Source organism: Ambystoma mexicanum, chromosome 3p (genome assembly GCF_040938575.1).
Source record: "Ambystoma mexicanum isolate Mex_15411 chromosome 3p, UKY_AmexF1_1, whole genome shotgun sequence".
NCBI lineage: Eukaryota > Metazoa > Chordata > Amphibia > Caudata > Ambystomatidae > Ambystoma > Ambystoma mexicanum.
This window is the reverse complement of record NC_090925.1, coordinates 392,575,395-392,592,467: the sequence shown is the minus strand read 5'-3', so window position 1 is coordinate 392,592,467 and position 17,073 is coordinate 392,575,395.

Here is a 17,073-nt window from a genome sequence, read left to right as displayed (position 1 = left end):
TTGGCCATGCCTTCAGATAAAGGTGGATTGAGATTAGATGTTTGTACAGGGGAAATATTATCTGTGTGGTCACCGCGGTCCTGACTTTCTGTCGACATGTGGTTGCAACGTGGTGTTATACATGACTACCAAATGCGTACATGGGGGCTTTGCAGTTTTCTTTTTAAATATGTTGTTATCGGTAATCGTCATTATTAGTAGAGCACTGTTTACAGTCACAACCCTGCTATTTAGGCAGTACTGTGCACAAATAGTTTGCAGCGGTGATGCGTAGTCAAGCAACGTGTTCAATAGATTAGTACAAACAGTTCGGTTTACCACTACAATCAGTTCAGGTTGATGTACAGCGTTTAAGATATCCAGGGAACTGGGGGTCCAGCTCCACCCAGCAGCTCCCTGCAGCCCACTGCTGACCACTCAGGAAGCCACTTTGTGTGGCGTGCCCCGCAAGAATGAGGATTTTATAGTAGTACAGCTATGAACGTCGCCTCCAGGGAATAGCAACTGAAAAAATACTGGCTCTAAAAACTCTCCACTGTTGGCCACGCAGCAAGCCATTCCACGCCTGTAGAATTTATTAACATTATGTATCATCATTGAAAATATGCTTGGGTGACCAGTTAAAAAAATAAATAAATGGGACAAGTCATGGACATAGAACTAGGACTGCAATAAGACGGTAGTCCTACTTCTATGTCGCTGGCCTGTTGCAGGGGGGGCCTGGTAGGGGGTGCTCACAGGCACTCATTGGAGGATGACATTGTGATGTCATCTTTGATGTCCTGGGTGTTAGTCTTAGCAGTGCACAGTGGTGGTGCGATTTATGGTTGCTTAGCTTACCATACCTGGCGAATTTCTGAGGTTCTTTTCGGTTTTACTTGTATTTGTACTTAGTTTATTTGTAAAGTGTGCCAGGCCCGCAGACATCCGGGCGCATTGTAACCATAACGTCCCTTTAAGAATGTTTTTTCAGTGAATTTGATCGTTTTTTTTAGTGTAACTTAACCATAGCGTCCCTTTAACAAAGTTTTTTCACTGAATTTTATAGGTTTTTATTAGTGCAACTTAACCACAATGTTCTTTTAACAACGTTTTTTCACTGAATTTCATAGGTTTATATTAGTGCATATCCCTTCCATCATACTGAACCCCCGCCCCAAGTGACAGTCGCAAAGTCCGCAGACTGCACGCATGTCTGCAGACGGCAGACAGCCTTCACACTGTCCAAATGCACAGAGGTCATCTGACACAGTTGTATCCTTCTGTTTCCACTGTTGCAGAGGGGGCAAGGTGGGGGGAGTGCTCCCAGGCACTCATTGGAGGATGACACTGTGATGTCATCTTTGATGTCCATGGTGTTAGTCTTAGCAGTGCTCGGTGATGTCGCGATTCATGGTTGCTTAGCTTACGATAACTGGTGAATTTCTGAGGTTTTTCGGTTTTACTTGTAATCATAACGTCATTTTAACAAAGTTTTTTCAGTGAATTTCCTAGGTTTTTATTAGTGAAACTTAACCACAATGTCCTTTTAACAACGTTTTTTCACTGAATTTCATAGGTTTTTATTAGTGCATATCCCTTCCGTCATACTGACCCCTGGCCCCAGGTGACAGTCACAAAGTCCGCGGACTGCACACATGTCCGCAGACGGCAGACAGCATTCACACGGTCCACCACAGAGGTCATCGTACACTGTTGTATCCTTCAACTGACAAACACATGTACATAAAACAGCAATAGGTATATATTCTACACCCTAAAATAAGTGTGCATAGAAAATATTCACTTCAAAATGTGCAACTATGTTTTCATTTAGCGCACATTATTATGGTATACACCAAACACAAAGCATAACTGTACACCTCACAGTATCATCTCAGTACAACTCTGCTTAAAGACTGAGTGACACCTGGCACTTATTTGAAAAGAAGCTCTTACAAAATAGTAAGTACACTGTTCATTGTTCTATTATTACCATTTGTCAAATATACATAACTTATAAGGAAAAATCATTTTTTTTCTTATTTTAACAGAAATGGCAAGCACACTGGAATGGTTAGAGGAAAATGTCCCTAAAGAAGAAATGACTGATGAAAACATCTCTAATGGTATGTAGTACATTTTTTAAAACAAACATCAAATGTAATTTGTTGAAATCTCACTATAACATTCTTTTCATTTTAACAGTACATACTTGTAATGAAGAAACCACAGCCCAATTCCATTTGAGAGAATCTGAAGAAATATTACAGAGAGCACCTAACCCCAAATGTACATATGAACTAATGAAATTATCAGCAAAAATGGATGAACTAAACACTAATTTTATTCAGCTCCTAACCTTTGTTAAACATGATGTCAAGGAAAATCTTCGCTATCACTGCTCTACTTATACCTGTACCTGCTCACCTTTTCCCAACCAATCAACCCCTTCAAATTCCCTCACTTTACATAAAAGACGCTATGATGAAACCTCACTCCCTTCCTCCCCTGAACATTGCACAGAAATTCCCATTCCTTCCATATATGTTTCCCATTCCGATTCCCCATCTCTTTGTTAAATGGGTATATATTTTTTAATGTAAGTAAATCAGCATTTTAAAAAAAAGCCCAATTATGGGTCAGTGGACAGCACGACTGTCCGGGGTGTCTGCACCCGAAATGGAGGTACGCCAAGAAACGAGCAATGGTCGCACATGTCCGTTTTTTATGACACACCTTTAATTGATCCACGGACACGGTGCCTGTCTGGATATGTCCGCACCCAAAATGGATGTACTCCCGGGCTTGTTCCTGTCCGGACATGTCCGCTCTCATGTGGCGCACTTTTAATTAGTCTGGGGACACCACCCCTGTCCTGCGAACACTAGCGTGTATGCACTCATCGTTGCTTGCCCTATCAGTGTCTGGGGATGCTATCATGTGACCGTGCCCGTGCAGCATGTCGGAAGTGTTCACGGACAGTGTCTGTAACCCTGGACAGTTTAAAACTGCATTTTTGGCCAACCTAGGGTGTGTCAAGCTGAAACTGTACCCTTGCAGAGCTCCTAAACAGTGTCTTAGTTGTTCTGGGTACTTTTTATAACTTTTTTAAGCCCTTTTTGTGGCTCGATAGTCTGTGGACATTCGCGCGGTCCCCGGACAGTCTCTCTAAAAGGACCCACCCATTACCTGCTCTGCAGAACTTTACAATCTCCATTTAATGGCATCCACTCGGGCCATCTCTGCTCCCCAACCTCCCCCACCACCACCATCCGGCAGACCTGGAGAGGGGAACACGCACAGAGATACAGAAGAGGAACAAGAGGAAAATGAAGATGAGGTACAGGAAGTCCCTCTCTCCAGCTCCCGTCGTGAGTCCTGGGTGTGGCAACTTTTTACAACCATAGTGGGTGTACCAAAGGCTCAGGCAAACAAGGTTTGATGCACTGAGTGAAAGCTTGTACTCAGTCGTGGAAAACCGGGTTTGTACTCCTACAGGACCACCTCCATGTGGAACCATGCCAATTCGAACCATGACGGGGCAGTGAGAAAGGTGGTACCTTTTGAAGGGCGGAGTAGGCTGACACCCTATACCCCATCTTCATTGTCTGCTCCTTTCACCACAAGAGGTACTCCTGTGGGACAGAGGATCTCAGTGGCCGCCTCACAAGCCAAACAAAACACTGTTGACCCTTATCCTTCAAGGGTCACAGTACTATGAATGTACTGCGACACACCGCTCTGTAGCGGTGAGCAGTTTCGGAGTGTTTTCGAGGCCGCGGTCAAGGAACATGAGAAACACTGCCCCCTACCTGATTAAGGCCCGCCCAACATCTCCCTCTATCCAACAGCCCCTCCATCACTGTGGTTGGTGCCCCTTCCCTCCCTTCCTTCGCCTACCTTGCCTATCCTGAAAACCAAAAAAAATAAAAGAAATACAAAATCACAAACACACCTTTAGGATCCACCTTTTACAGTTGGAAAAAATGAACTAACAAAAAAAGTCACAAGCCCCTGTGCAGCCTGCATAGTCCGCGGACAGCGCAGGAGTCTGCAGACTTCTAGAAATTTGAGACATGGGAAAATTGAACTCATTTTAATTGTTTTACGTTCAAAAAGGGCGGATCTTAAAAGATCCTTTTTTTTGTTTTTGGCTTTTATATATTTATTTTCATTTTTGGTATTACAAACTGAACTAAGAAAACATTTCACAAATTTTCATTCTTCTCACTTTCACAAAAACTGCTTCAAAGCATTTTGAATGTTTTCCACAGAAATCTGATTACCCACATCAGTTGCTCCTATCAAATTGAATGTTCTCATTGTGAAACAATGTCATGCCAACACCACGAACAAAAGCACACACAGTTTTATTGACGTTGCACCTCACTTTTTCCATTTGCAGACAAAATTAACCAGAATGCATCCACATCTGTCTCTACGCAATGCGTGAAACAATTATTTTAGAACTAAGGAAAATTTCCTTCAACTTTCCCAATGTCTCCTTCATTGCAAACTGAAATGATATTCCCGTCACGTTCCTCAAACTTTTCCCACCACAATGAATGATAATAATGTCTGGATGCTTCAATTGAACCATATTTACACAAAACGGGAGCAGGTCCTCCCACTTCATGCTACGCATTCCATACCAGAACACTTCAATTTCAGGGAATCGAAGATGTTTGGCTATTCCACAATGATCAGCATACACCATCACCCAGTGGACCCAAGAGTCCCCCAAAATCCAAACACTCTGCCTGCTTAAAGTTATTGGCATGGCCATTTTCAATCCTCTCACAACTCCTACTAACAAAACTCCTGCTACCCTCTCTTCCTGTATGCCACACCCAGGAACCCTGATTGGCTGATCGCCTGATGTCAGCGGACCCCCTGAATGTCCGTGACCTCCACAGGACCCTTCCATGCCAGGAAACCTAAAAAAGAACTGATGTGCCATGTGCCGTCCGCAGATTACCACGGTGTCTGCAGACAGATCGTCCAATTGAACGGGGTGGGAAGGGAAATTAAACACAATGAAAGTTATTTCATCTTTAGTGGTGGCTCTTAAATAAACTTATTTTGGGGGGTTGTAAAAAAACACCTTTTTAATTTATTCGTTTGCTTTTATGTTTTTTTTTTTTTCCTTACAGGAAACTCTTCAATGCATTCCTTACATTATAAAGGAAAATTGCATTTCCAATACTTGTGAAGTGAATTCCTTCCGGACTAAACAAAATTCACACCATGAGATGTGGTATTAGCATTCTCAGAATATGACATTCCAGAACCATACTAAAAAGCAGATACACCTTTATTGACAATCTGCCTTGATTGTTCATTTTGAGGACTGAAAATGTTTGTTAGTCTGCATGTGCGTCTCTGATTTATTTCCCTAAAATATTATGTGAGCAGCCAGAAACAGTTGCATTAGGCTTTGAAAAAAAATCCTTCAGCATAACTTGCAAAGCCACTGGAGTCACAACCCCCAAACTATCCCCTCGACAATGGACAATCACAATATCTGCAGGGTAATTCATGGAATAAATGGGGAGCGCAAGCGTGAAAATCGCAGCGCACGCGTGCCAAAGCCGCGCACCCAGCCATTCACCGATTCATGGAATGCGCTGCGCTTGAAAAACCAGGGATGTGCGCCAAATCCGTGGGAGGCGCACGCGGGCGCACACGTCACTAAATGGTGTGCACAACGCGCACATCGTGTAGCGCACACAAGAAAAGTGGGCGGAACACAGGCCGGAACACACCAAATGGGGAACAACGCGTGAAAATGCGGGCGTTATGGGGGAAATACAGGAGGTAAATGCTTGCAACGCCCACACGCGCGTTAACAACACGTATTCATGGAATCGAACAGGGGAATGCCGTGCGCCAAAAAAGACGTGCTAATCCAGAAACACGTACGCCAGCAGGAAGCAGGCGTAAACAGCCCTGCGCAGCATAAAAGTGCGCGCAAACAACAAACAAGCTCATACGCTACAATGAATATACCGTTCCTCACAGCAGTGGTCATGGGACACCGCAGGAGGAGGAGGATAGCCAGGCCCCACATTTTTTCACCCAGGACCAGCCTTTTTGGGATGCCTGATGACCAGGTGTATGGGAGGTACAGGTTTCCACCACACATAATCCTAGAACTGGTCAGGGAGGGGGAGGATGCCCTCACCTCACCCACCCTGTGCTCCCAAGCACTGAGCCCTTGGAAAAGGTGCACAATGTACTGCACTTCTTGGCTACTGGGTCATTTCAGCAGACAAGTGCCATAGTTGTGGGTGTATCCCAGGCCACGCAGTCACGCTGCCTACACCAGGTGTTGTACATCATGACTGCACGGCCCTCAGTCTGCAGGCACATATGCCCAGAACACCTGCAGAAAGGCAGGCTGTCGTCCAGGACTTTTACGGGGTGGCACACTTCCCCAAAGTGCTAGGTGCCATTGATTGCACCCATGTGGCTCTACGTCCTCCCAGGGCCACTGAGCACATCTATCGAAACCGCAAGCACTGGCATTGCATCAACTTGCGGGTTGTATGTGATGCCAAGGGAATCCTCACCTCAGTATATGCCAACTATCCTGGATCAACCCATGATAGTTTCATATTCAGAATGTCACCCCTAAACCAGGACCTGGAAGCTGGGTGGCATGGCGACACATGGCTAATTGGTGAGTATAAATGCCTCTGCACATGCATGCATGTCAGACACTGAGAAATGTGAAAACCCCACTAATGACAACTATTATCACCTCCCCAGGGGACAGTGCCTACCCTCTGAGCACCTACATGATGATGCCAATTCGTAACCCCACCACACCACCCGAGGTAAGATACAACACAGCCCATATTGCAACCCAGGGCATAGTGGAGCGCACATTGGGAGTGCTCAAGTCACGCTTTCGCTCCCTTGCCCACTCTGGTGGGCAGCGGCAAAATGCGCCCCCAGTAGTGTGCAGGATCATAGTGGCTGCATGTGTCCTGCACAACACTGCAACCCGGCGGGGCGTGCCGGTGGACATGGTGGTGACCCCACATCCCCAACCAAATGCACGGCCGCTGCGCATGGGAGGTGAAAGGGCACGTGGTGAGGCAGCCCGTACCCAGCTTGTGGCAAATTACTTCACCTAAAATTCCACCCCTGTGGAGTGCACACAGGCCTGGCACATACCAGCTGACAATGAATGATGATGACAAAACGGACAGCCAACTGTCACAACCATACCAGCCTGAGATTGTTCACCTGGAAGTGCTACATGCTGTGCATCCCTAGCTACTTAAATACACCCAATGCTGTGTCAGAAAAAGCCACACATTCATGCAGCATGAAGGACTACCCCCTTGCAAAATATGACATCAAAATAGTGGCATGTCACCCAACCCCTCCCCATCTCAGCTAACCAACACACCATGTAATGGCATGCAATGTGAAAGCAACCAAATGAATGCACAACACATGACACAAGTGTCACAAAGTGCACTGTCCCAAATGGAAACAGGCCACAGACGATGTTCTCTCAGTAATGAATAAAAAACAACACACATGAACAAATACTCACCAGCAAGACAAAACATCAGTTCAGGATCAAACAGTGGCAATATATGACAGTAAAAAATTAAAGTAGTGTAAGTGTTACAACCTGAGTAAGGAAGCACATCGACCGCTTCCAACTGCAGAGTGTTGCTGGTAGGCAAATGTGTCAGTGTACTGCATACAACATGAACTGCATCTGCAAAGGAGACGGGCTTGTAAAGGAATGAAGAAGGTACATGTATATAAGTTAAAAGTCATGGCTGTGCAACCATATATAAATCCACCATGCAGTGGAGAATTGAACAACAATCCCCACTAGGGATGTATACACAGTTTTGACTACAGACTGCCCACACAATTTATGGGAGCCCAATGTCACTGTGTAAATTACGGTCACTTGGTCACACCCTTTGCGAGCCCATGGAAAGGGGAAGCAGGAAGGGTGTGTGTATCAGGAACCCAAGTTTCTAACCCAAAGATAGGACAAGCCTGCATGTGCCCAGCTAGAATACACAGTGGATGGCTACGGGAATCACACAAAGCAACACACTGTAAAAAAAAAAAAAGAAAAATCCCAAATAGCCGTGTCTGGACCGGGGGGGAGGCCACCCAGGAGGGACGAGGTACAGGGTGCACCCCAACACCCACATGCGTGGATGTTGAGAAAAAAAAAACCTCCATGGGCTCATGGCCTGCACGGCTATGCTACAGTGGGAGAACTGCCGTCGCTGTCATCACCCTCTGGTGCTACATCAGAAGGTGGGCGTGATATGGGAGGCAGACCACACAAAGCCCTGGCATGCTCCTCCATGGCAGCAAGCATGCAGGTGTGAAAGGTTTGGTTCTGCAGGATGATGGTACGGAGATCCACATGCAGCACCTCACTGGTGGCACGCATTTCTGCCTGCATGGCCACGCGTGATGCCCGGATCTTCTGACGGGTTGCCTGGAGCTCAGCTGAGAGTGTGCGTGTCAGCTGCTCTAGCTGCTGTTCTGACCGTGTACTCCGGGACACCTCAAGTTCACACAGAGTATCTCTGAGGGAGCTGTGTTCTAACCTCAGGGCATCCCTGTGGGCCTGTGACTCTGCAGATATGGCTGTGCGCAGAGTCTCCAGTCCAGCCCGTCTCTCCCTGTTGGACACCAACATGTCCTCCCTGTGTGAGTGGCAAATGGACTCTGTTGCCTGCTGCTGGAGCTCCACCTGCCTTTCAGGGGGGAGAATGGAAGAGGCCACCCTATCCATGGCCTGAGCCATCATTTCACATGATGCCCCCTGTTGTGCTGCTATAGTGTACATGGAGTTCTCCCACACAGTATTGCCTGGTGGCGCACGGCCACCGCGTTGGCGGGCACCACACCTGTTTGGGGCAAGGTGACGTGCACCTTGCTGTGCTGGCACTGCCTGAGGCTGCAGGACTGCATTCCTCCTTTGATCTGCTGGTGCAGGAACAGGAGCAAATATTGTGGAGTGTGACCCTGCATCCGTAACCGCCAGAGGCGGACTTTCCAACACTGAATGCCCCATAGAGGGGTCTACCCCCAGTGCAGGTGGGTTAGACAGAACAGCATCCCTGCCGGAAACACTTATCTGCAAGAGGACATATGTCTCAATGGCCGATTCAGCACCTGATTCATAGAGGTCTCCGGAGGTGTACCCAGAGACACCCGTGGACAGTATGGTCTGCATGAGTAATGGGTTTTCACCCACCACCACCCCACGTCCTCCACTGGTGCCCGATTGTGGCTGTGAGTACTCCTGGCTCTGCGCCATCTCCTCCTCCTCAACAGCATCAAGTGCCTCATCACCTGCAAAAACATTAAAGAAAAGTAATGAAAACAGGCATGAGCACCATAGCACACACACATAGGCATGACGAGGCAGACATCCAGTACATAAATGACACATGTCACACATGACAATAACTCTGGCATGCATGCACTGTCAATGAGTCGGAAGGGGTGGCAATAAGAAGACACTGAGGACTCCAAGATGGAAAACCAACACATGTGCTGCATGCTGCAACAAAGCCAGTGTTGACTGATGCAGTGATGGCAGGCACATGGATACATCAATGGTTGGTCACTTCAACATGACAGAACACAATTGTCATGTTCAACATTCAAACAGGGCCCCAAAATGATTGTGTGCAGGCCATGTGTGGGTGCACATTACTCAATCAGCCTGATTGTTCAAATCATTTTCATAATAAGGTTCCCATAATAAGGTAAGAAATGTGGGCCATTGTGGGGTGTAATCTATGACTGAAGTATGTCACATTTGGGCCAGTACGGCACAAAAATGTGTGGTAAAAATTCTAATGATTTCATCAATCAGGCAGAATGAACAGGAAAACTGTATGAAAAGTGTTGTGGCAAGATGACAGTTGAAGGGCAAGTGCAGGAATCAGGTGCAAATTGTCAACTGCGGTCAGAAGGCATACTGTGAAACTGAAACCCAATGGCGGGGAATGGCTTGGAGGGACCACATGGCAGTCATGACTACACAGCCTCACCTGGCACTCATTCAGAACACATCACCCAAGCAACATACACATGGATTGCACACACATGCATGGGCACTCACCAGACATTGCTTCAAGAACTGGTAGGTCTCCCATGCCTTGGATCTGATCCTCTGTGATGAAGGCTCCAGCGATAGACTCATGTTCAGTGAGTTGTTCCTCCTCTGGTGAAGACCCACCGCCAGGCACCAGAGTAGAGGCATGATTGGAAGCCAGCTTGTTCTTTGCTCTGCGTTTGAGGTCATTCCACCGCTTAGAGCAATCATCAGCTGTGCGCCTCACAAATCCAAGGGAACTAATGTGTCTGCGATGGTCTGCCAGTGGGCCCTACGTTGAGCAGTCATAGTCTTGCACCCTGCAGTCACCACCATTTCGCGGCCATGGGCCGACACATAGCCCACAAGTGAGCCCAGTTCTGCATCATTGAAACTAGGCTTCCTTGACATGCTGGAGTCGGTAGCCGTGTCTGGGGTCCCCGCCTGTACCACATGAGCACCCTTCTTCCTCTTGGAAGGTGGTTCGGACCCTGAGTGGCTTACGCCGCTCTGGTTGGTAGGGGCTGAAGCGCAGGTGGACTGGGCACTGGAAGTAGCCAAAGGCACGATGACCAAAGGTCTCACTGCAGGCACTGGCTGCTGGGTGATGTTGGGAGGACCAACCTCAGTGTGATGGACTTGGACTAACACTGTCCCGGCTGGGAGACTCGGAGCTGGGGTGGATTGAGCTGCAGCTGCCCCTGCAGCCTCCTCACCCTGGCTATTTGGGGCAGAAGATGACATTGCTGCCCCAGATCCACGTGGCATGGTGACAGCAACTTTCACTGCCACACGTTGCTTTGACTTGGTGACACGGAAGTCAGCCTGGGCAGTGCCTTAAGTGGCACTACAAATCGAGCCGGGGCCCATCGAGGGGGCGTGGCCTAACAACGGGGTCTTGATGGGCCGTTAGGCCACGGCCCCTTGACGAGCCCTGGCTCAATGGGCTACTGGCACCCCTGCCAGGCAGCCTTTTGTAGAGATTAGCACCCTCTCCCCTAGGCGGGAGAGGGTGCTGATCTCTGCATTTATTTTGTATAGGCTTGCCTGGCAGGGGACAGTGCCTCGCCTATTCAGCCTTAATGGTGGTGCTGCCCCTTGCCAGCTGGGGAGGGGCAGCGTCACCATTAAGGCTGAAAGGGTGAGGCCACTGGAAGCAGAGGCCTTTTTCCTAAAGACTGAAACTCCCGCGAATCCGCGGGAGCTTCAGTATTTAGAAAGCAAGGCCTCTGCTTCCAGCGGCCTCACGTTTCTCCATAATGGTGGCGCCGGCCCACGTGCATCCCTTGATTAAAGGGATGCCTCGCAGGTGCGGCGCCACCATTATAGCTGAAAGGCATTTTTTTCTGAAGCCTGAAGCTCTCGCACACGAGCGAGAGCTTCAGGCTGTAGAAAAAAATGCCTTTTCGTGTAGTGGCCGGAGCTGCCCGGGGAGATTAGTGGGCCCCGGCAGGGCCCCGCCTCAAAACGAAATTTCGGAGCCTGCCGGGGCCCAGCCCTGGCAGGCCCCGGCCCACTTAAAGCCATGAGCCTGGGAGTCATCCTGTGCCGGTTCGGTTGACAATATGGTGTGGGTTAACAAGGGCTGAGCTGGGATGGTGTCAGCTACATCTCCCTGACCCATTGGGGGGGGAGCATGGGTGTCCCTGATTGGTCCTCCACATACTGGCCTCTTGGGCCACCCTGCACATCCTGGCCACGTCCCCTACTGTGTCCACCTCTTTGAGGTCGGCCACCTTTGCCTCCCTTACTGCTTGGTCGCCTCCCAACCATGGCACTGATGTTGTTGTGCGAATGGGAGGTGCAGTAAACAATTGTCCTGGGCAATTGGGGTGAAAGGGGTAGGGTACTAGATGGAATACGTACCCTAGTGCTCTAGCAAGGCTGTCTGTGACCCCTGGGGGAAGATGACGGGTCACGCAAAGCTCAGGCACCCCGAAAACAAAATCTAATGTGCAGGCGATCCCTGGTAGACCAGGTGCGTGGAATAAAGAACATGCATTACACTGTGGCACCCAGAAACACAAAAATAAGCGTACGTGTGATACATAATGACCTCTGAATGGGTACACGACACACGGGAGCAACCACAGTTGAAAAATACGTGCGTGACTCACCGTCTGCATGGAAAAAAACGTAAATAAGACACACATGTGCGCGTAGGCAACACCCCTGCCAAAAGAAGATTTGAACACTGTCTGATTATACAGGGAGTACGAACTGGAACCATTGTGAAGTAATCGCGTGTGAACCGACAAGAAGTACAAGAATCACCCGCTCGCTCTCCACAAAAAGCACGTACAAGAAAATGGAGTCCTACGCGTACCTTTTAACCCAGCCCACATGTGCAACGTCACTTATGCGTGTACGCGCTAAGGGCTTTTCCTCGAATTACACGCAGTGACACCCTGATGTGCACTTTTTGCACATGTAAAATTAACATGCACCCGTGTTGAGGGAAACGCCCTTGTGCTTCACGTCACCGCACGCTTACGCGCTAAGGGCCTTTCCTCAAATTACACGCTGACGTGCAGTTTTTTCACGTGATAATACACTCCGTACCAAGCTGGTCACGCAACAACACACGGAAGACCACGCTCCTGCCCAGAAGGCCATTTTCCTGCCCCCCAGAGCCCCGAGCACGCTCCCACCTGCCATCTGCTGCTGCCTGCCTGGCTGCTTGCCATGTGCCCTGCTATTTGGTGCCTGCACGTCAGCCATCTGCAGGAGTCCAGTTGCTGTGACCACCCTGCTGGAACAGAAGACTCCCGACTGGTATTCCATCGCTCCACAGCCCAGCCCCAGTACCCAGTTGCCCACCCACATCTGCCTCTGGGGTTGCCTTGTCGGACACAACACCATCTGGCACCACTGGCAACCCCCAGCCAGAGAGGCAGAGGGCTACCAGCTTCAGTGCCAATGAAGTTGGTATCCTGGTGGAGCGAGTCCTGGGGCAGTATGATGCCCTCTTTGGAAGTTTGTGCGCTGACAATGAAGGATGGAAGAGGATCTGGATGGACATTGTGGCTGCCATCCACGTGGAGGGGGTGGCAGTCCGCGACATTCAACACGTCCGGAAGCGCTGTGAGGACTTCAGGTCCAGGACCCTCAACAAGGCCCGGCACCTCTTGAAGGCAGCGGATGCTGAGGGGTGCTGGGTCTGCCTAACCAACAACCAGATGAGGGTCCTGGAATGTATTAGCCCAGCACTCCACTTCCAGGTCCTTGAGAGGCAGACCCGTCCAGAGTCGAGCGGTAAGTGTACATGCGTACTGATTGGACGCTGTGCATGTTGAGGTGTGGCAGGAGTGTGCAGGTTGCACATTAGTCTTTGTAGGGCTATGTATGGATGTGTATGTACAGGGACATGAGCCTGCTGCATGTGAGTCCTGTCATGTGTGAGACACATCGATGGTGTATGTGTTGGAAAGCATGCTGCCCGAATGCATGTGTGGGTGCACACATTTTTAAATTTCTGTGTATGTACTGTGGCATGGTGTAGTTTCACACATGGATGCTGGTTCCACCTGCATGTATCTGCACTATGTACATGCGCATGTGTGTGTATTTGACAAGTGTGCCACTGTGATACACCATGGATGCATGTGACACTGACATGTAGGAGGCTGATTGCCAGATGTGACATGGAAGGCGATGTTATCACTGCGACAGGTGTTGGAGATGTAAAGATGCATGTATGTCTGGTGGCGTGTGTGCATGTGTTCTGCACTCCCCGTGTTGCATGTGACGTCATACTAAGCTTTGGCTGCTCATGCTGTTGTTTGTGTATGGATGGTGCTGCCTGGTGCAACATTCCTGTTCATTTGCTCATGTGTGTGAGTTGAAATGATATGTGTGTTGGGGAGTGTGATGCCATGTGTGAAGTTTTTCACTGCCATTCATGTGCAACTGTCATGTGTGTATCAGACCATTGTACAGTGCCCTGTCTGCAGCGTCAACTGATGAAGAGGGCGGAGACGGTGCTGTGGAGCAAAGCGGCAGGGATCGCACCGCCAGCCAGAGATGCAAGGCCCGGCTCCCCTCCCATGTTGTCATCTCGTCGGGGAGTGAGGAGTCTGGTGCCGTGTCCGCAGCTGCCGAGGGTAGGTCCAAGAGGCAGAGGGCAGAGGTGGACTCCTTGGCAGCAGAAGGGGCAGCTGTGACCCCACAGGGTCCGATGGAAGAAGATGGCACGGAGTCATCCAGGTTGGTGGGGGGTTTTGGTTGAGGAGGAGGCCGTGGAAGGGACACACACAGGGTCTGGAGGGGGATTCCACTGGTGCTAGTGGTGCAGTCCAGGAGCAGGGACAGGAGGCAGCACAGGCCGCCGCTGAGGTGCCTGTGTGTAATCCTGTCCCCGATCCTGTGACTGCATCATCCCGCACCAGCAGGGATGTGTTCATCCAGACCAGTTTTCAGGGAAGGGATGAGCGCACAACAACTGGCCTTCCTCTCCCTGCGGACGTGGCAATCTGGGACCGTGTTGAGACTGTCCGGGCTGGGATGGTGTTGCATCAACAGGGCATGCGAGATGACCTGCAGAGTTTTCATGAAGACCCTGCACGTTATCTTGGATGCCTCTTTGACCGCGTCAACCTACTAGGACCAGTCACCAGTGCTGGATTCCTCCGTGTGCTGGACCTAGTACCAACCCCCACCTAAACTGAACCCCCTATGTGCCAGTCGTCCTCCCTGCCATCTTCTGGCCCAAGTATCACCTGGGTACCCTGTGGAGCTGTCTCTGACCCAGCGGCCAGGCTGGTGGAGGACACATCCCTGCCACAGTCTGGAGTCGGAAGTCCAGCAGGGGTGGGCACCCCAACAACTGCACCCCAGCAGGAGGAGGACGTGCAGGCATCAAGAGCCAGGGCACAGGCACGGCAGAAGCAGGCTCAAGGTGGGAGTGATGATGGCTCGGGGCCATAAACATCACAGGGGCAGGTATCAGCCAGAGGGCAGGAGGACCCTGGATTGGGAGTGTCTTCCGTGTGGCAGCGGTTGGGCCAGCAAATAGATGCGGAGCAGCGGCGGGCGGAAGAGGCACAGCTCACTATGGTCAGGGCGGAGAACTCCATGCGCAGGGCGCTGAGGCGGGCTGAGTGCCTCGAGGCAATTCGCAGGGTGTTGGAGGTGGACATGGCTTTTTCCCTGCAAACGTGGAACGTGCGTTCCATGGTGCCCTGGCCCAGGAAATCAACAAGTGAGCCGTAGGACTTGCCCGCCGCCATTGTATATAGTTAATTAGTGTTAGGTTTCCTTTCTGTTTTTATTTCATTTGGGGCGCTTGGACAATGCCCCACCTTTTTGTATATAGTTGTTCATTAGGTAGGGTTTTTTGTAGGTTTCATTTCAATGGTTGGGCTCATGGACCCTGGATTTGCACTTTGTATATAGTTCAACACTGGATTTCACTTCATTGAATTTTTTTCACTTTGACGGACAGACACTTTGGACCCATGTGCTTTTGAATTTTGAATTTTGAATTGATTTGGATTCTGCTTTCACACATTTTTTTTAATATTTTGGACATGCAGCTTTTTCTAATTTTATTTCCATTATTGTGTGATTTCATTTCATTCCCTTGCTTTTGTGTTTAATACATTTTCATTTCATACTTCAATGTGTGGTATTCTCTCTTTGGTTTCAAGTATTTCACGATTTGTGTCTTCTCATTCACTTGCACCCATTGTGTGTGTGTGACGGACATGTATTGATGTGCATACTTGCCATTTGGGATGAATCATGTGATAGGGAATTTCAATGTGGGGTGGATGTACTACTTGGTTGTGTGTTTGGACTGGGGTGGCGTGGGGTGGGATTTGGGTGGCCATAAGGCCCATGATTGTGGATCGTGATGATGTGTTGGAGGGGGGCATGAGTCGGGCCCATGAGTCGGGCCTGCTGGCAGGTGCCTGTCACTGCTGGGTGGGTGGGGGTGAGGGGGTCATGAGTCGGGGGCACTGGCATAACAGGGGTCCCCGCAGCCCCTGCAGTGCGGGGGGGCCGCCAGCACATGTCCTGGGAGGGGCCCCCACTTGTAGAAAAAAAAAGAAAAATATTTTTTTTGCAACAAAAAAAATATTCTTTTTGAATTCACTGCATTTATAAAGAAATTATTTCTGTAACAGAATTAATTTCTTTATGAAGTCAGAGTGACTTCAAAAAGAAACGATGGGCCTCATTACGGGTTTGGCAGCAACCGTGCCATTGCTACCAGCAGGTTGCCGCCAGACCCGTAATGATTTACCGGCGCCCGACTTCCCGGTAAAACCGGGGGATTACAACCCTGGCGGTCTGGTAAATCAGGCGCCGGCAAATTGTAAATCCCCATTTCCATAAAGTCCTATTGTACTCTATGGGGATGGGGACCACAGAAGCACCGGCACTGTTAATAACGGTGCCAGTGCTTCCGTGAAAACTATGCGGGTGGGTGCCGTTCTGCCAAGCAGGTCTGACCTGCCGGGCAGGACGGCAACCGCCCGCAGAGATGTAATATGCTGGCTCGGAAACAACGGTGCCGGTAAGCTTACCAGCACCGTTGTTTACAGTCCGGCATAGTTGTAATGAGGCCCAATTTCTTTTTTAAGTGTTAGGGCTCTCCTCAACCCGATGATGTGTGCGTGTGTGAGTGTATGTTGAAAGGGTGCACACTTAAATGTATAGGTGGCTGCCTGTGCGAGTGTATGGTGAAAGGGTGCACACTTTAATATATGGGTGGCTGCCTGGATGTGCCTGTATGGTGAAAGGTTGCACACTTAAATGTATAGGTGGCTGCCTGTGTGAGTGTATGGTGAAAGGGTGCACACTTGAATGTATTGGTGGGTGCCTGGGTGTGTGTGCTTGTATGGTGAAAGGGTGCACACTTAAATGTATGGATGGCTGTCTGGGTGTGTCAGTATGGTGAAAGAATTCACACTTAAATGTGTGGATGGCTGGGTGTGCGTGTGTGTATATGGTGAGTGGTGTGTGTGCTTTCGTTCAGGGGT